We start from the raw sequence: 15,811 nt of genomic DNA on the forward strand, positions 1-15,811 counted from the left end.
GAAGGAAGACAGCACCAGCTATCTAAGGGCTGTGGACAATACCAGGCATTTGGTTTTATAGTAGGCAATGGAAAAACACCAAAATGTTTGAGAGTAAGATTGATCCATCTGGGTCAGGTTGGAAGGACCCATGAGCAGACTGCCATGTAAGACAGATAGGAGCCGTGGCATAGACAACTGTCACATTAGACAGAGAGGAGTCATGGCCTGGACAACCGCCATGTTAGATAGAGAGGAGCCATGGCCTGGACAACTACCATGTTAGACAGAGAGGAGCCATGGCCTGGACAAGTGCCATGTTAGACAGAAAGGAACCGTGGCCTGGACAACTGCCATGTTAGACAGATAGGAGCCGTGGCCTGGACAACTGTCACATTAGACAGAAAGGAACCGTGGCCTGGACAACTGCCATGTTAGACAGATAGGAGCCATGGCCTGGACAACTGTCACATTAGACAGAGAGGAGTCATGGCCTGGACAACTGTCACACTAGATGGACTATCATTAGATAGTTATAGGATGTTAGTTTGACAGAGGGGGAAAGGAATTGAGTTCAGGGCTAAAACTAACCTAAGATAAGGCAATTAGCTTCTGGAAGAATGGCAGTGTCCCTCCCTGTCCATACCACTACAGTCCTAACTGGTCAATCAGTTTTTACAGACAGGGCTTCTTCATAGGAGATCTCACTCACATAGAGTAGAGCCGGGCAATTACTGCAATGAAGAGGTTGCAAGAGTCAAGATGTCAAAACAAAGCCTTGTTAAGAGCACAGTGTCACCAAGAGAAGTAGAGATGACATTTGTTTAGGATATACTCCACTGCAGCTTCTAGCAAGGTATTTAAACCGTACAGGGAAAGTCAATGCCAGACTGACGGACAGAATGATAATCACAGCAGTGTGAACCGTGGGCTCAGGAAAGTTCTTGTGTAGAAATTAGAAAGAGGAAAGTAGGTGCATCGCTGCCATGAAAGATCCCGAATGCAGAAATGAAGACCCTGAAGAGGTGGCATAGTCTCCCCTTCGCCCTATGCAAGGTTACTTACCCTTCCTATGGTTCTCCTCCTAAAGAGAAGCCACGCCTAAATGATTATGATGCTTACTGTTGAATAATCTTTCTATAAGTCGGTAAAACCCATAACACGGTGAGCTTCCAGTCACATCAGAGCAGGACACTGTCCTCACTATCTAATCTCCTCGTTGACTTTTAATTTTAATTACGTCAATTACTGTGAAGTGGACTTTGCAAAAGTGATGTTTGCTTAAGGAACTACAGGAAGAAGCCCTAGGAGGTCAGGTTGATGGAAGCTCAAAAGAAAGAGGGAGACATGTGCCCTTAACAAGGAAGACCTTGGGGTCTTCTAGCCTTCTTGCGATTTGTCTTCCTCTTTTTTCCCTCTCTGTAAAAAACCCTTCCAGCACCTTTGATGATACAGCATCTTCTCAAGATGCCTGACTCAGAATAAAAGTGACTGCTTTCCTTCCCAGATCTTTGTTTACTGAGCTTGTGAGCAGCTAGATGTGGGTCCAGCGACACTTCTGCTAATGCTGTACCCAGGATAATTTATGTATTTTTCTTAAAGCAAATCCAAAACTCCCCAAGGTGTGCTGACAAATCTCAGTCCTAGCTACTCTTAGTGTTAACTTCACTGACAGACATCAAAGCGAAGCCTGACCCACGGATGTGAATGTGCACACAGGGAAGGCTTGGATACTTTGAGCTATGGTAGCAGAAAAAAAATCACAGAAAAATATTAAAATGATAGAATCCTGAAGCTTTCTGAGAAGTCTTTCCTTACCCTTGCTGTAAATGTAGCTGGAGGCGAATGTTTGTGGCACCAATATCAAAGCTGTCAGTTTCCTGTTCTCCATAGTCTTTAGATCATGTGCTAAGTAATAACAGGGGACAGTCTGATGAGGGCAAAGCATGGTAGACTTGGTCTCTCCAGCTCTCTCAGATAAAATCCTCTCTGTCTCTTATCACCTCTGACTGTGACACCAGGGAAGCCACTTAACTTTTCTTATCCTGTGACCTCATCAGTCAAGCAGAGATGGTGGCATTCTGGCTGAAGGTCAAGTGAGTTCACCTCTCTGCTCAGAGCAGACGAGCAGGGAATTTCTGTTTATCAGAGGACTGCCATTTTGAACAGCGTGCTATAGAAAATGCAAGCATTCTTCCTGGTTCTGCTCCAAGGCCTGCAGCACCATCATTTTTCAATAAAGTCAACCTGCAATTTGATTTATGAATTTATGCTCAGAGAAATGCTCACTTAATTTGTGTTAAGTTTCCTTAAAATTGGATTATACCACTCAATTTCCAACTCTGTCCAAATAAGTTCCACAGAGGCAGAGTGGGAGCACAATTCTTTAATACTACAACCCTGAAAGCCTCTTTGACAGCGGCGTGTCTAACTTATACCCTGCTCGGTTCTGCACTCAGCCAACCCGTATGGTGTCACAGCCTCTTTTCTGGACTCTAATTAGTGATGGCGGTGAGGAGTTAGGTGGAAAGAGGAGAATCCATGAGGCGGTGCCCTGAAGCTGAGGGTGACACACTCTTCCTCCTTTGTCGTGAACAGAGAAGCAAACCAGCATCCAAGACAGGGAGCAGGAGCTCTGCCCGCTCGGGCTGGAGGAGATATTCAAAGGTCTTGTCAAGTGTGCTATACAAATATGCACACTAGCAATTGCCTTGGGAATCTGTGTTTGGCACTGCCTTCTTTGAGAGCAAGATTGGATACTCAAATAAAATCCTCATTAAATTTTAAAAGGAACGAGAGTACTTTGGTAGAATGCACAAGAACAAGTATAGGCTAAAATATATTGGACCAATTTTTTAAAATGTCACTGCAATTTATTTCTTCAAAGAACATAAAGTAGAGATCAAAGAGGAAAAGAGACCACACAATGAGGAGCAGTGGCCAGGCAAGGTGTTTCCAGAACATTACAGCTTACAAGACAGACTTCCGTTCAAGCCTGACCTCATAAAACAGTACCTGCTTACACACACAGTATCTTGTCTACACTATGCAGATTGACCAATATCTTCATTGCATATTAATTACATTAGCTTTAGGAAACTTTGGTATCAGGGATCCGGAACAATTTTATATTATTGGCAGATTTATAAAATAAGATTTTAGGGGGGACTATGTGATCTGTACATGTTTATAAAATACAGGTGTGGTAATATATTTGAATAAATTTAGTGAGAGGTGAAATAGCAAAGGTCTGTAACAGGGAACTTTGACAATTCTGATAGCTTTGTATAAGTCCAGGCACATGAACCTGTGCATAAGTAGGATGTGACGAACTAAACAACCCAGGTCGGCTTACTCCATTCACAGTTAGACGTTCCTATCCATTCCTTGACCACAGGGCAAATCAGGAGGCCTCTGTGGAACCACAGCGTGATACTAGTTACATCCACCCAATCTATACTTAGCACAATTGGCATTCTACAAGGACCTAAATTTAATGGTAGCATTGAAAGAAATCTCAAAGATTAAATTCCACACTATGTTGCTTTTCTTTTTTCCTACTGAAAAAGCTTATCTCTCTGAGGTAGCCTAGTTACATGATGCCTGAGGGAGATATTTGAAATGAGATTGGGTAAAATAATTATCATTGCATTTTATCTGGCCAGGCTGCTAACTTATACTGTATCATAGCCAATGCCCCAATCAGTGTACAGAATGGAAATGGCCCGGTAATGTCCTTGATTTCTTGTTTTCTTGCAGCAGGGGGAAATCCTTCCAGGACAAGGACCCTTCATGTATCAACAGTCTACTTGGTCCAACCACGGCCAATGCTTTAACGGAGTGAGGCAGTGGGTCCTGGATATTGACAAAGTTCAATAGAGGCTTCCACTGGCATGAGCTCCAATCTTTGTACCATTTCCCCCTTGGAACATTCTGAGTTTCTATACATGATGAAGCCCAGAGTCTAGAGAGTACAATGATAGAAAATGGGGAGGAATGCTGGTGATTAGCTGGTAACAGGGGCAGGGAGGGTGTGGTAGAATTCCAGTGGTTGAACAGGAAGAGAAAATGACACAGCAGCTGTGAGGCTTACTGCCCCCAGTGACCTTCCTCCAGCCAAGCTCCGCCTCCTGAAGCTCACTCACCTCACTTACTGGCCTGGCCACAGCCTAGTTACCTGCCTCCCTGTATACGGCATGGAACCAAGAACGTGCTGTGCCTAGGGGCCCTGAAATAGTACATGATGAGCCTCTCACTAAGAAACCTAACCTATCAAGCAGCCATGGCTGCCAGAGGTGATTTGACTCAACCTGATTTGCATTCTGTAAAAGTCAAGTTAGCAAAAGAAAAACACATCGGATCTAGCCACAGTTTATTACAGCATACTACAAAGTATACTGTACACTAGATACCTAGCCACTAGAGCAAAATTCAGCATTACACAAGTTACAGTGGTCAATGATTTTGACTATCTACCCAACAATTAATACCATTTGAAACAGAAGATAGAATTTATTTTAGATATAATTCTACTCTTAAAAATGCCATGCTACCTTAGGAAAACTGCCTCTGGACTAGATGGTACCCTACCTTGTAGTAAAAGCACCATATGGCATATGGCTGGAAATCCAACAGCATAGCCGTCTTCCATACTGCTTGTTCATTCCATGTCTTTTATACCCAGCAATAATTCAGGAAGATTATGTTGGTGACCTTCAAAGAATGCATATATATGTAAGATGGGAAGTGGCATCTAAGCTATTTATGAGGCCTACATTAGAAGTTGTTATGGGATGCCCCGGGAGCTCACAATGACAGTGTTGTTCCCTAGCTGGTAGTACTAGTTTGCTGGACTGTGGAGCCTTTAGGAGGCGGGCTTGGTTCTCAGGTCACTGGGGGCAGGCTTTTCCAAGTTTCTGTCTGCTTTCTAGTCTGTTTTGAGAAGCTGTTACAGAAGGGACACCACTATGAACTCCATCATGCCCCTCCTATAAGCATGGCCTGAGATCTTGTGAATCTGGAGCCAAAACAAACCTTCCTCCCTTAAGTTGCTTCTGTCAGATACTGTGGCCACGGCCAAGAATGCATCCAGCTGGGGTCCAGAAACTATGACAAACTTTTAATATTTGATTAGTGCCTGGATCAAGGAAGACATTCCTGTGACCCCAAGTAATTCAAACCATCCTTGAAAAGAAGAGGCTGCATAACCATGGGGTCCTGCAGGAGGCCAAGGTTACACGTGGCATTCAACCACCATCCTGTTCGGTATATATTTACCCATCACTCTACACTGTCTTTGTTTGTTATACATCCTAGTAACAGGAGATGTTGCCGATGGTGGAGAATAGCTATAAAAGACTGCCGGGGGAGCCCCGGAGTCCCAGCGGGAAGGGTGATAGAAGATTCTGGCCCCAGAACAAATGAAAAACAATCAACTCCATCAAGTAACCAATGAGTCTGGCAAATGGGTAAAGTCAGTGAGATGAGAACAAGGTCGGCCTTACCAAGGATTCGCACACCCCTGTAACAAGGAAGTCCGCACAAGGAAACAGATGTCCACTGAGGACCATGCCAAGCATCCTTCAAGGCACTTGGGGACACTATGGCAAACAAATGTCCTGCCTGCTTCAGCCTGTATGTGAATCCTGAAGAGAAGAGCCATGCTCCCAGAAGCACAGGACAGAGGACCGGCAGGCACGAAACTGAAGAGGCTTTTCTCAACTGTCGTGTACATGTGAGTGACTATACAAGGAGCTAGCCAGACTACTGAAACAGGAACAGGAAGAACACTGGACCTCAAGGAGCCACTGTGAAGAGCCAGGCAAGTTGGAGGGGAGGACACTGGGGTTTTCCTTATCTCGTTAAGCATTATCCCGGGAAGCAAGGCAGGCTCTGGGCCCACAAACCACGCAGATGCAAGACTTTAAGGCAGTGTGAAGTCGGGGATTGAAGACACCCCAAGGCCAAGGCTGACTCACTGCTGAAGACTGGGGTGCAATGACTTGACAGACAAGAATCATGCATGGGTTGGTGGGGCTCAGCCCCAAAGGCAAGCTCAAGCTCCCAGAGACCAAAGACCTCTCTAGTTACGGACTTTAATAGTCCCTATAATGTGCAGGCCACCCAAAAGTTTTAAAATCCCCCAAATTCTTCGTAGGTTCCAGCATCTGGAATGCAGTGCTGGTACAGTGTACATCCAGCAATGCCAGGATGGGGAGGCAGTCACGAACAAGGAATAGAGAGTGAGTTTTGCAGTGACCGGCAGAGAACCTCCAGTCACGTACAAGGTTCTTTCAAGCCAAGTGTGCCTGGGGGTCAGCATTAAAATGAAGCCTTCTTGGAGCATCCCTCATCTGTCTAAAAGTGAAACAAAACTGAGAGATCCTGCCATGAATTCCCATTTTAGGGCGGTTCCTGCCCCAGGACAGAGGCAAAGGGTAAATAACTTATCAATCCCTTCGGCTGCGTCTCAGGTCCCAGCCACCACTGTCACACTCATCTCCCATCCACGCTTTTAGAAACCCCTTTGTCCTTCCGAACCAAGCTCCCTTCATTTTCTTTCCCATTGTTCCCTGGTGCTGTTTCCTCTATTAAACCAGGTACATAATTTCTCACCCAGCCAACCCTTCCAGTTACTCACTCACACATCGCTTAGCACAAGTTGGATGTCTAAACAAATATTTTTCTCTTGTATTCTTCTTTTTTGCCAGTTTAATTCACAGGCCCCTAACATTGCTCTTAAGACAGGATAGGAAAAAATTTCCCCTTACCAATAGCTCTAATAAAACAAGAGCACCAAGGAACTGAATCCCTGCCAGCCTAGCTCCCGTTCTATTTGGAGACATCTGTCCCCAGCCAGCTTATCAGGTGGTCTCAGTGGCAGTTACAGGATGCAAAGTATTTCCAGAGCAGTTTTGCATTCCGTTTTGAAAGTAAGAAGGCTCAGAGATGCACCATTACTGCCTTACAGGTACAACACATCAAAATGGTTCCGCAGGTAGGAAATCTTCAGATTAGAGCAAAGAACATTCACAACGGCTGTCACTGGTCTGACATGCAAGTCTGACATATTGGTTAGGGATGGACACCAATATGTAGGGAAGAGAGACCTGGATCACATGATTACGCTGCTGAGAAGTCCGCTGACAGGCCACCTCTAGAATGAAGATGCTGGGGATGCATAATTGGCACGGAGCCCAAGTCCTAAGGTCAGAAAGCTGAGGACAGTGGTGGAAAGCCCAGGGACTGGGGACTGCTGGAGTCAGACCCAGGGTCAGAAGGCTAGAAAGCTCGCCGCCTGGGCCTTTCCATGGAATTTCCATGCCAGTGAAAAAGCGTGCTTTAGTTCTAAGGGAGCAGGGAAGTGAACAAGAACCACACACCGTCTGTGTCTGTTCTCCCTGGCTACCAGATGACTGGATTCCCGGCTGTACTAGGGAACAGTCTTGCCCACCTAATCAGCCCATCGCTCTCCTCACCCTCTGACACCCATACTGCTTTGGGGTGGCAGTGAGGAGACAGGGTCTCACTTTGCAACCTCAGCTGGACTTGAACTCAAAATCACCAGTCTGCCTTAGCTTCCTGAAGGCTGGACATTGGTGTAAGAAATGAGTTACCACACCTGGTTAACCAGCATTCCACTTTACCAAAGGTCTAGGTGTTTCTAGATCCAGCCATGTTGACACCTACAGTTTTCCTCATATCGGATAGCCAAACACTAAGAAATACATTAACTGAGAACAATCTAGACTATTGAATAACGTGGGCAGGGATACGGATTCATGATAATTGCATATCAAAGGAAATTCTTTATTTAGTGGTGCTTCACAGAGACATAAAGATAAATCGCTCATGATAGGAACACAAAGCCTGCAATGCCTTCCATGGCTGTGGCAGCCATAGGCAGCTGAGAAGATGGAGACAGCCTCGTTAGTCTCAATTCCACACAGTAGTACAGTGTGGTGGAGTACCACACCATCTCAGTCATCATCCCGTTCCCTATCACCTTTCTGTGGTCATCTTGTATTGGTCTCATCTTTCTGGAAATCCCTGACTAATGCATAAGAATATTGTGTAAATGGCCAAAGACACCAAACATTCTTAGATGTATGATTCATGACAAAAAGAGGCTTTGGGAGTACAGTGAGAAGCGAGTAGGGGAAGCTCTGAGTTACAAAACAAACCAGCCCAAGTTGCTTGTGAAGACCCTTTTAATACACACACACACACACACACACACACACACACACACACACACACACACATTTTAAAACTCCTTTAAACTAACTCAAAAAACATTCAGTGTCAACACTGAAAACAAGGGAAAGGTGTAAAGCTGGTGGTTTTCGGGCCTCTCCAAGCCGGCTGCTCCGCAAAGCATCCTGAGCACCCTTCCCTTTGAACTGAGAGCACTGCTGCAGTCTCCCTGCCTCCCCCAGCACTCATGATTCATAGCTCGAGTTAAGACTCCGACTGGAGCTGCAGAGTCCCCAAAGGCATTGGCACTGAAATTAAGTACTCGAGGAGTCTGCTGACAGTTCGCTCACAAAAAAACTGGAGGGGCAATGACACCAGGCAGGGAGCGTGGGCAATGGTGCCAGCCAGGGGCTGCTGCTCACTCCTACCCAGGTGGGAGACGGACACCACCAGACAGGGGCTGCTGCAGCAGCGCAGCTACAGGGTTTCATGGGGAAGCGCTCTGTAGAAATGGAATAGGGGTGATCTGAGTCTCTCTGAGGAAACAGAGTGTTTTTAAGGAAAGGAGCCATTACATATCAAGGATGAGAGGTGAGCTGTGTGCACAGTGCCCACAGAGAGGCGGTCAATGTGGTGGAAAACAGAGGGAGCAGAGCTTTGCAAGGGATGTGCAAAGACAGACACGGTGCACTGAGTCTTCAAGCTGTCTGCTAACTGAAACCTTAATTTCTATGTGAGATTTAGGCAACTACTGGAAAATGGCCTCTGTACTATTGCTCTCCTTAGGTAATATTAAGAGTTCATCAAGGGGATTACTAGACAGGCAAGAAACATAACTTCATAATAAGCCTTTTAGAAAAAACAAACAGTAATAAAGGAAGAGACTTTTCATGGATATTTTAAGTCTACAGTGATTATGCCTTGAGCACGCTGTTTCTGCCCATCTCACAGAAGCTGATACCTGCAAGAATATACCTGCAAGGCTTCCTGGGGATTACCAGACATCTGTGCCAATCAGAGACAATTGCAGGCTGTAGAACTCCCTCGTCTGCGTGTATGGGGCTGTGATTGCAGCAGGAAAAAGGAGAAGCTAGACGCCAGTATCTTGACTCCTCTGTGTGTTTAGTTTGAGCACTGTAAACAGACTCATGTTCACACATGAAAGAAGCCTGCCCACCTGGGACGTGATGCAGACTTGGCATTCGTATGTCAGGTAACAGCAGTGTGCACATGCATGCCTGACGTTCACTCATTCTCAGATCTTAGCAGCATAATTCTCAACATTCTGGGAGGCAAAAACTTAAATGTGAGCCTACGATCACTCTACATTTGTATATGTGTATGTTTGTATGCAAATTTAAGCATGTATACATATTTGTGTATATATACATATATGTGAGTATATGTTTCTGTACGTGTGTGTGATAAATTTGCAAGTGTAGGGCTGAGCAGTGTTGACACACCCCTTTACCCCTTTAATCACAGAACTCAGGAGGTAGAAGCAGGTAGATCTCTGTGAGTTTAATGCCAGCCTGATCTACAGAGCTAGTTCCAGGACAGTCAGGACTGTTAGACAGAGAAACCCTGTCTTTAAAAAAAAATTGCATGTGTATTTGTGTATGTGTATATGCATGTATGTGTATTTGTGTGTGTTTGCAAGTGTATTTGTGTGCATATATATATGCATGTATGAGTAGTGTGTGTGTGTGTGTGTGTGTGTGTGTGTGTGTGTGTGTGTGTGTGTTCTCCATTTCACCATGTGCGTCCCAGGAATCAAACTCAGATTGTCAGGCTTGGTGGCAATCACTTTTCTCACTGAGTCATTTCCCTGGCCTCAATATTCTAAATTTAGTCTGTGTGTGGTATATATGTGTCTCATTATCTAGAGCTATCTTTAGCTCTACATAAAGGCCATATAAAATCCAATTCGTTTTCTTGAAATTAAGACACAATACTCAGCCTCAAACTCACTTTCAGAGTATTTCAGGTTAGTTCAGAGCATTGGTGGGATTTTAGAAGACCTTCTATTTATTTAGAGTCCATTTTATGCCTGGCAATACACAAAAATATCCTTTCAATAACCAAATAGCAATTGGGTAACAATACACCTAGCTTCTCAGTACACCACAATATGGCTTTCTTACCAACAAAGATGTTGTAAGTCAGCTCTCATGGCATGGACACTTAGAACATCATGGCACATTTGTAGCACCGCCAAGACACTATCTATAGCAGAAACATGAGCGGGCCCGCTGCTAAGCAGCCCCGATCATCACTCTCTGCTTCCTGAGTTTGGACCCAATGTGAGCGGCCACTTCTCCATCCTGCTGCAGTGGATGTACACACTGTGAACCAGATGTCCTCTCTCTCCATCCTCCATCCTGCTGCAGTGGATGTACACACTGTGAACCAGACGACCTCTCTCTCCATCCTCCATCCTGCTGCAGTGGATGTACACACTGTGAACCAGACGACCTCTCTCTCCTTGAGTGGGTTTTTTGGTTACTTTGTCACAGCAGTGTGAAAAGCAAGACCCTTGGATGCTGCTCCTCGGGACCTGCCCACCCTGTTGTTTCTGTTTCTTGGGGATGGCACACATGTGTGTGGGTGCATGTGCATGTGAAAGTGCACACAGAGCAATGACAACATACTTCCCTTTGCTTTTGATTAAAGCCTTCTACTAAAATCCACCAACTTTTGCCAACACAATCAATCTCCTTACAGTAATGTGGTCTCTGACAGCTCCTCAGAGATGCAACTGTAATAGGAGTTAAACAAAAATGCAGATTTAAATAAAAACAGATTTCTCATAAACCATTACTGATGTAGGTCACAGGAATCAGATTAAATTGCTTTATTGAGACAGCAAGTGTATTTCAGAAAATAATTCCCGAATGCTTTCAAGCTATTGAGTAACTTAAAATAAAACAGGGTCAAATTGAACCTACACGTGAAGAAAGTGGGAGAGAACAAAACCTCAACGAACTGTGCATGTGATGTGGTGCACTCTGCCTTGTTGCCAGGGCTCCAAAGGTTGCACCCATTCCCTCCAGGAGCCCCTGCCCTCAAAGGACCACCCGAATGTTTGACCTGCGCTTTCCACCTGCCAGAACGTCAGTGAGAGCACGGAAACTCACTCACACGCAGACATGATTTCCTTGGAAGCTGATGGTGCAGCTCACACAGCCCGTCTGGTCTTCTTTAGCTGATGAGGAAATGTGCCCAACGAGGCCACACATTTGGAAAATATCGTCTAACCCCGAGCATCAAGTGCAACAAGCACAGAAAAAGACACAGACAACTAGAGGCATGGTTTTTCTGTCCAAAATCTATCATGGATCCAGGTAACCTCTGCTAATTTTGGCAGCTCTCGAAGTCTAATGGCCATCTGCATAGGGATGATCATAGAAGAGAATATCAAACATGCTAAGGATGCCCGCTCCTGATTTCTGAGAATGGTAGCAGACTCTGCTACTTCCCAGACCAACAAACTGTCACTCACTGAGCCAACCTCCATATTAACTAATGATTAAGTACCTGTCAAAGCAACTTAAGGAAGGAAGGGGTTTGCATCGGCTCACACTGTACTACAGTGGGGAGGCATGGCACTGGCTGCCGAGGCTGCTGGCCACGTAGTGTGTAAATCAGGAATCAGAGAGTGATGGATGCCTGTACTCAGTTGGATTCTTCCTTTTCCTCTAGCCAGGACTGCAGCCCATAGGATGGTACCATCTACACTCAGGATGACTCTTTTCATCTCTATAGACTCAGTCAAGAAACTCCTTCACAGACATGCGCCTTGTGTGGGAGTGGATGTTTGTGCAGGGGTACACTTGTGTTCTGGTGAGTGTGCACCTTGTATAGGTGTGTATGTTTGTGCAGAGGTACACTTGTGTTCTGGTGAGTGTTCCTGTGAAGGTGTGATGTTTGTGCAGGGGTACATTTGTGTTCTAGTGTGTGCACATTGTGTGGGTGTGGATGTTTTTGCAGGGGTACACTTGCTTATTGGTGCATGTGGAGACTTTGACTGTTTCTCAGGAGCTCCCCACCCTGTTGTTTCCATTTCAAGAGAAAGTAGCATATGTGTGTGTGTGCATGTACAAGTGATCAAGCACACATGTGTGGGTGCATGTACGTGTGAGCAAGCACATATGTGTGGGTGCATGTACGTGTGAGCAAGCACACATGTGTAGGTACATGTGCACATGAGCAAGCACACATGTGTGGGTGCATGTGCACATGAGCAAGCACATACATGTGTGTATGTGCACATGAGTATACACATGTGTGAGTGCATGTACATGTGAGCAAGCACACATGTGTGGGTGCATGTACACATGTGGATGCCTGTGATTGATATTGAGAATCATCTCAATTGTTCTTCTACCTTATTCACAGAGGCATTTTTTCTTAATCAGACCCAGAACTCCCCATTTTGTCTTACTAGCCAGCTTGCTTGGGGATGCTGTCTCTTTACCTTCCAAGGCCAACATTACAGGAGATTGCTCGTGCCCACCAGCAATCAGATGACTTCTGACAACACATTCTCGTCCTCATGCCCCTGCTGCAAGCACTTTAAACACTAAGCCATCTCCCCAGCCCCCACCTTCCATGTTGAGACACAGTCTGTCACTAGTATCTGGACTTGCTAAATGCACTAGGCTAGCTGGCAGTAAGCTGCAGGAATCTGCCTGTCTCTTCCTCCCTCACACTGGGATTACAAGCATGCACCATCACAGCTGACTTCTTTAAGTGGGTTCTGGAGATCTAAATCAGACCTCCATGCCTTTGTGGCAGGCACATTACTGGCTAAGCTAGCTATCAGCGCAGTAAGGCATTTCTGGACAGGACCTGTGGACTGGGACTCTTACTGAGCTAGCAGTGGTTTTGGTGTGATGCTGCTGTGGCTAGGTAGAGCAGTTGGAGCACCCTGACATCCCAAGTGTGGCAGAGATTAACACAGGTGGTTTTGGTCTTGTGCTTTTCTTTTCTTCAGAATTGAATATTTTTTTCAAAATGAAAAGTTTATTAGCAAGCCTCTCCACTTCTAGAAAACTCCGGTGGCCCTTTCTATAGGCGTGTGGGGACCCACAGACATAAAGGTGTCTAATTCGCTCTTCATTCTTCAGACTCTAGCAGATCTCCTGGCTCAGAACCAGTGCACTGTATCCTGCAGCTTTCGCAAGAGGCACACAAGTCCCTGGGGACCCAGTTTCAGCACCTCTGGGCCCCCATCTCCCACTGCTGTGTGTGTCTGAGGATCGAGCCACCCTTACACTCCAGCTCCTTACCTCTGGGCCATTCTTCGAAGAAACACATAGTTCTTGATTTAAAGGCTGCCTCCCATTCTGCACAGTTGGGGAGACTCCTTCCCTCCATCCTTAGCCCTACGTCAGCCCCTTTAAACGATCCCTTGCCCCGCTAAGACATGCCCATTCACATCTCTCCACCCCACACGGCTTCCTCCAGGACAGGACATGCATGCTCATCATTCCTGCAAACTGCAGCATCTAAGCACAAACTGCAGCATCTAAGCACATGCCAGCCGTTCAGACCGCAGGTGAGCCGAGTTCACAGGAAACACAAGTGAACACGGAATTCAGCTGCAGGCTCATTCTGTGGCTTTCCAATTGTTCTATCATGTTCAAAGGACCATGGCAGCAGTCACAGATGGCTCTAAAGATCAGCTGCCAAACCAGACAGAGCTGTGGCACATGAATACAACTTCACACCTTACACTTTGAATCAGCCCAACTCGTAGGAGAAAAACAAGCAAACAAACCTCAAGAGCCCAACAGTAAATGAAACACACCATGGTGTGGCATAAACCACACTTGTTGAACACATTTCAAGATGCTTTCAAGGGCCTTGATACCCTCCCACCAACCCCAGAACATCTCTATATAGGCCCAGACTGTCCCCAGACAACACTAACACTTGCCGGTAGGACCAGACAGGAATTCCTTTTACAGATATGGCACTGGGGCCCAGCAAAGGGAGCCTCATGTGCATCAACACGTGTCTGCTTGGGAGGCCCACTTAAATCCTGGACCCACCTCTACATTCAGACCTGCTGAGGTCTTGCCCAGTCTCCCCTGACTTCCATTTGCTCTCTTTTCTGCAGGTTGACACTTCTTCACCCTAAGCTGACTGCCCCTATGTGTTCTCGTGGCTGCCAGAATCTCCCTTCTCAGCAGAATACACCAGGTGCCAATTCAAGCTCACGCTCCTCCCACTTCTGACATCAGCTCCCACTTCCGTAAGCATAACAGTTTTCCACTGTACCTCACGTTGTTGCAAAAAATAAAGGCTCCCCTTCCCCCTTCCTGGGACCATCAGTGGTAAGCTAAAAACTGAAGTCCAAACAGTTGTGCATAGGCCAAGTCCTACGTAACTACAGTGCAACCATTAAGAATCAAGGAGGTGACCCAGAGAGATTACCACCACTCTCTAACCTTGTAACATGGCATCTATTTCAGAGTACCACTTCTTTTAGTGGTGTCCCCGAGGGCTCTGAGGGTGCTGTGCTCCTGGAGGTGTTACCATAGTTTCCCATCCCACCCTAGCGGGTGACTCTGTTAAATGAGCTGTCACCCGTGTCTCTCTGGTATTTCCTCATCATGTTGTAGTGCATCTAGTAAATGCTTTGTGGAGTAAGGCCCTGGGCTATGTAAATACCTTCACACGCATCTCGTTCACTGATTCCCCCAGTTTTATAACGTGACTGAATTAATGATGACAACAGTGGTTAACAGATGATTTTTTTAATCCCACCATCTTTTACACTGACCATTTGCATTTTCATACAGGTAAAACATTCTCCCTTATTCCTTCCTTCTAGTCATGCATCAAGAGTTTCACATTATCCAGCGAGTTCTAATCTCTGCCTGTTGAATGCTTTGATTCTGCAACAATGCCAAGCTTGGCCAAGGCAAACACCTTACGGCTGGCTCCTGTGTCGTTGGGCATGGCCGGCTATCCTTTGAGCACTTCCTTACTAGGTGACACCAAAGATATTTCAGGCTTATCCTGTACTTCTTCCCCTGGCCCAGATCCAGTCCTTTCTCCAAGAGGACAAATGTAATTTGGAAACCAAAACTTGACTAATTGGCCGTGTGGTCAGGTGTACTGCTCCCAGATCTGTCGGGGGACACAGTCAGGAAATGCACAGGCCCCACGAGCCCTTTATAAGATTAGGCAGGCACTCAGTTCTGGATGCTTGTAGTCCTCCCAGCATCAGCTGAAGCCTCTCCCAGAGGATGTCCTCAGGAGATGCAACACTGGGCTGAGGCCTGTCTTTACAGGGGGAGGAAACAGGAAGGCAACTCAGTTGGTGAGCCATGCGAACATGAGGACCAAAGTTCACTCTCCACAAAAAGCAGGGTGTGCCTCACACCCTGAAGAGACAGCACAATTTGCAGTCAATTTATTTTTTAAACAGGACATGAAGGAATGAGGGGGATATGGGAGGAGCTAAGAGAAAGGACATTGTATGAAACTGTCAAATAGTTGATAAAAAATATTTTTAAAGCAGGGTGTGGCCACATGCATTCCTAATACCAACTCCAAGTTAGCAGGGGCAGATGGGGCTCCCCAGCCAATGGAAGACGCTGTCTCAAAATCCAAGGCTCTTGAG

The 15,811-nt window shown here is 45.9% G+C and overlaps 1 protein-coding gene across 7 annotated transcripts in view; it reads right to left on the reverse strand.

The window, feature by feature from the left end:
* Positions 1 to 15,811, reverse strand: part of Rnf152 (ring finger protein 152) — a 74,532-nt gene that overhangs the window by 13,624 nt on the left and 45,097 nt on the right. Inside the window, exon 3 of one of the 7 annotated variants that reach the window (XM_050119736.1) lies at positions 4,570 to 4,692. The exons of the other annotated variants lie outside the window; for them this stretch is intronic. The gene's annotated coding sequence lies outside the window, so the exon portion shown is untranslated. The remainder of the gene's footprint in view (positions 1 to 4,569; positions 4,693 to 15,811) is intronic. 7 annotated transcript variants of the gene reach the window in all.

This window comes from Alexandromys fortis, unplaced genomic scaffold, assembly GCF_014885135.2.
Source record: "Alexandromys fortis isolate MF-2015 unplaced genomic scaffold, M_Fortis_MF-2015_v1.1 scaffold_96, whole genome shotgun sequence".
NCBI classification, from domain to species: Eukaryota; Metazoa; Chordata; class Mammalia; order Rodentia; family Cricetidae; genus Alexandromys; species Alexandromys fortis.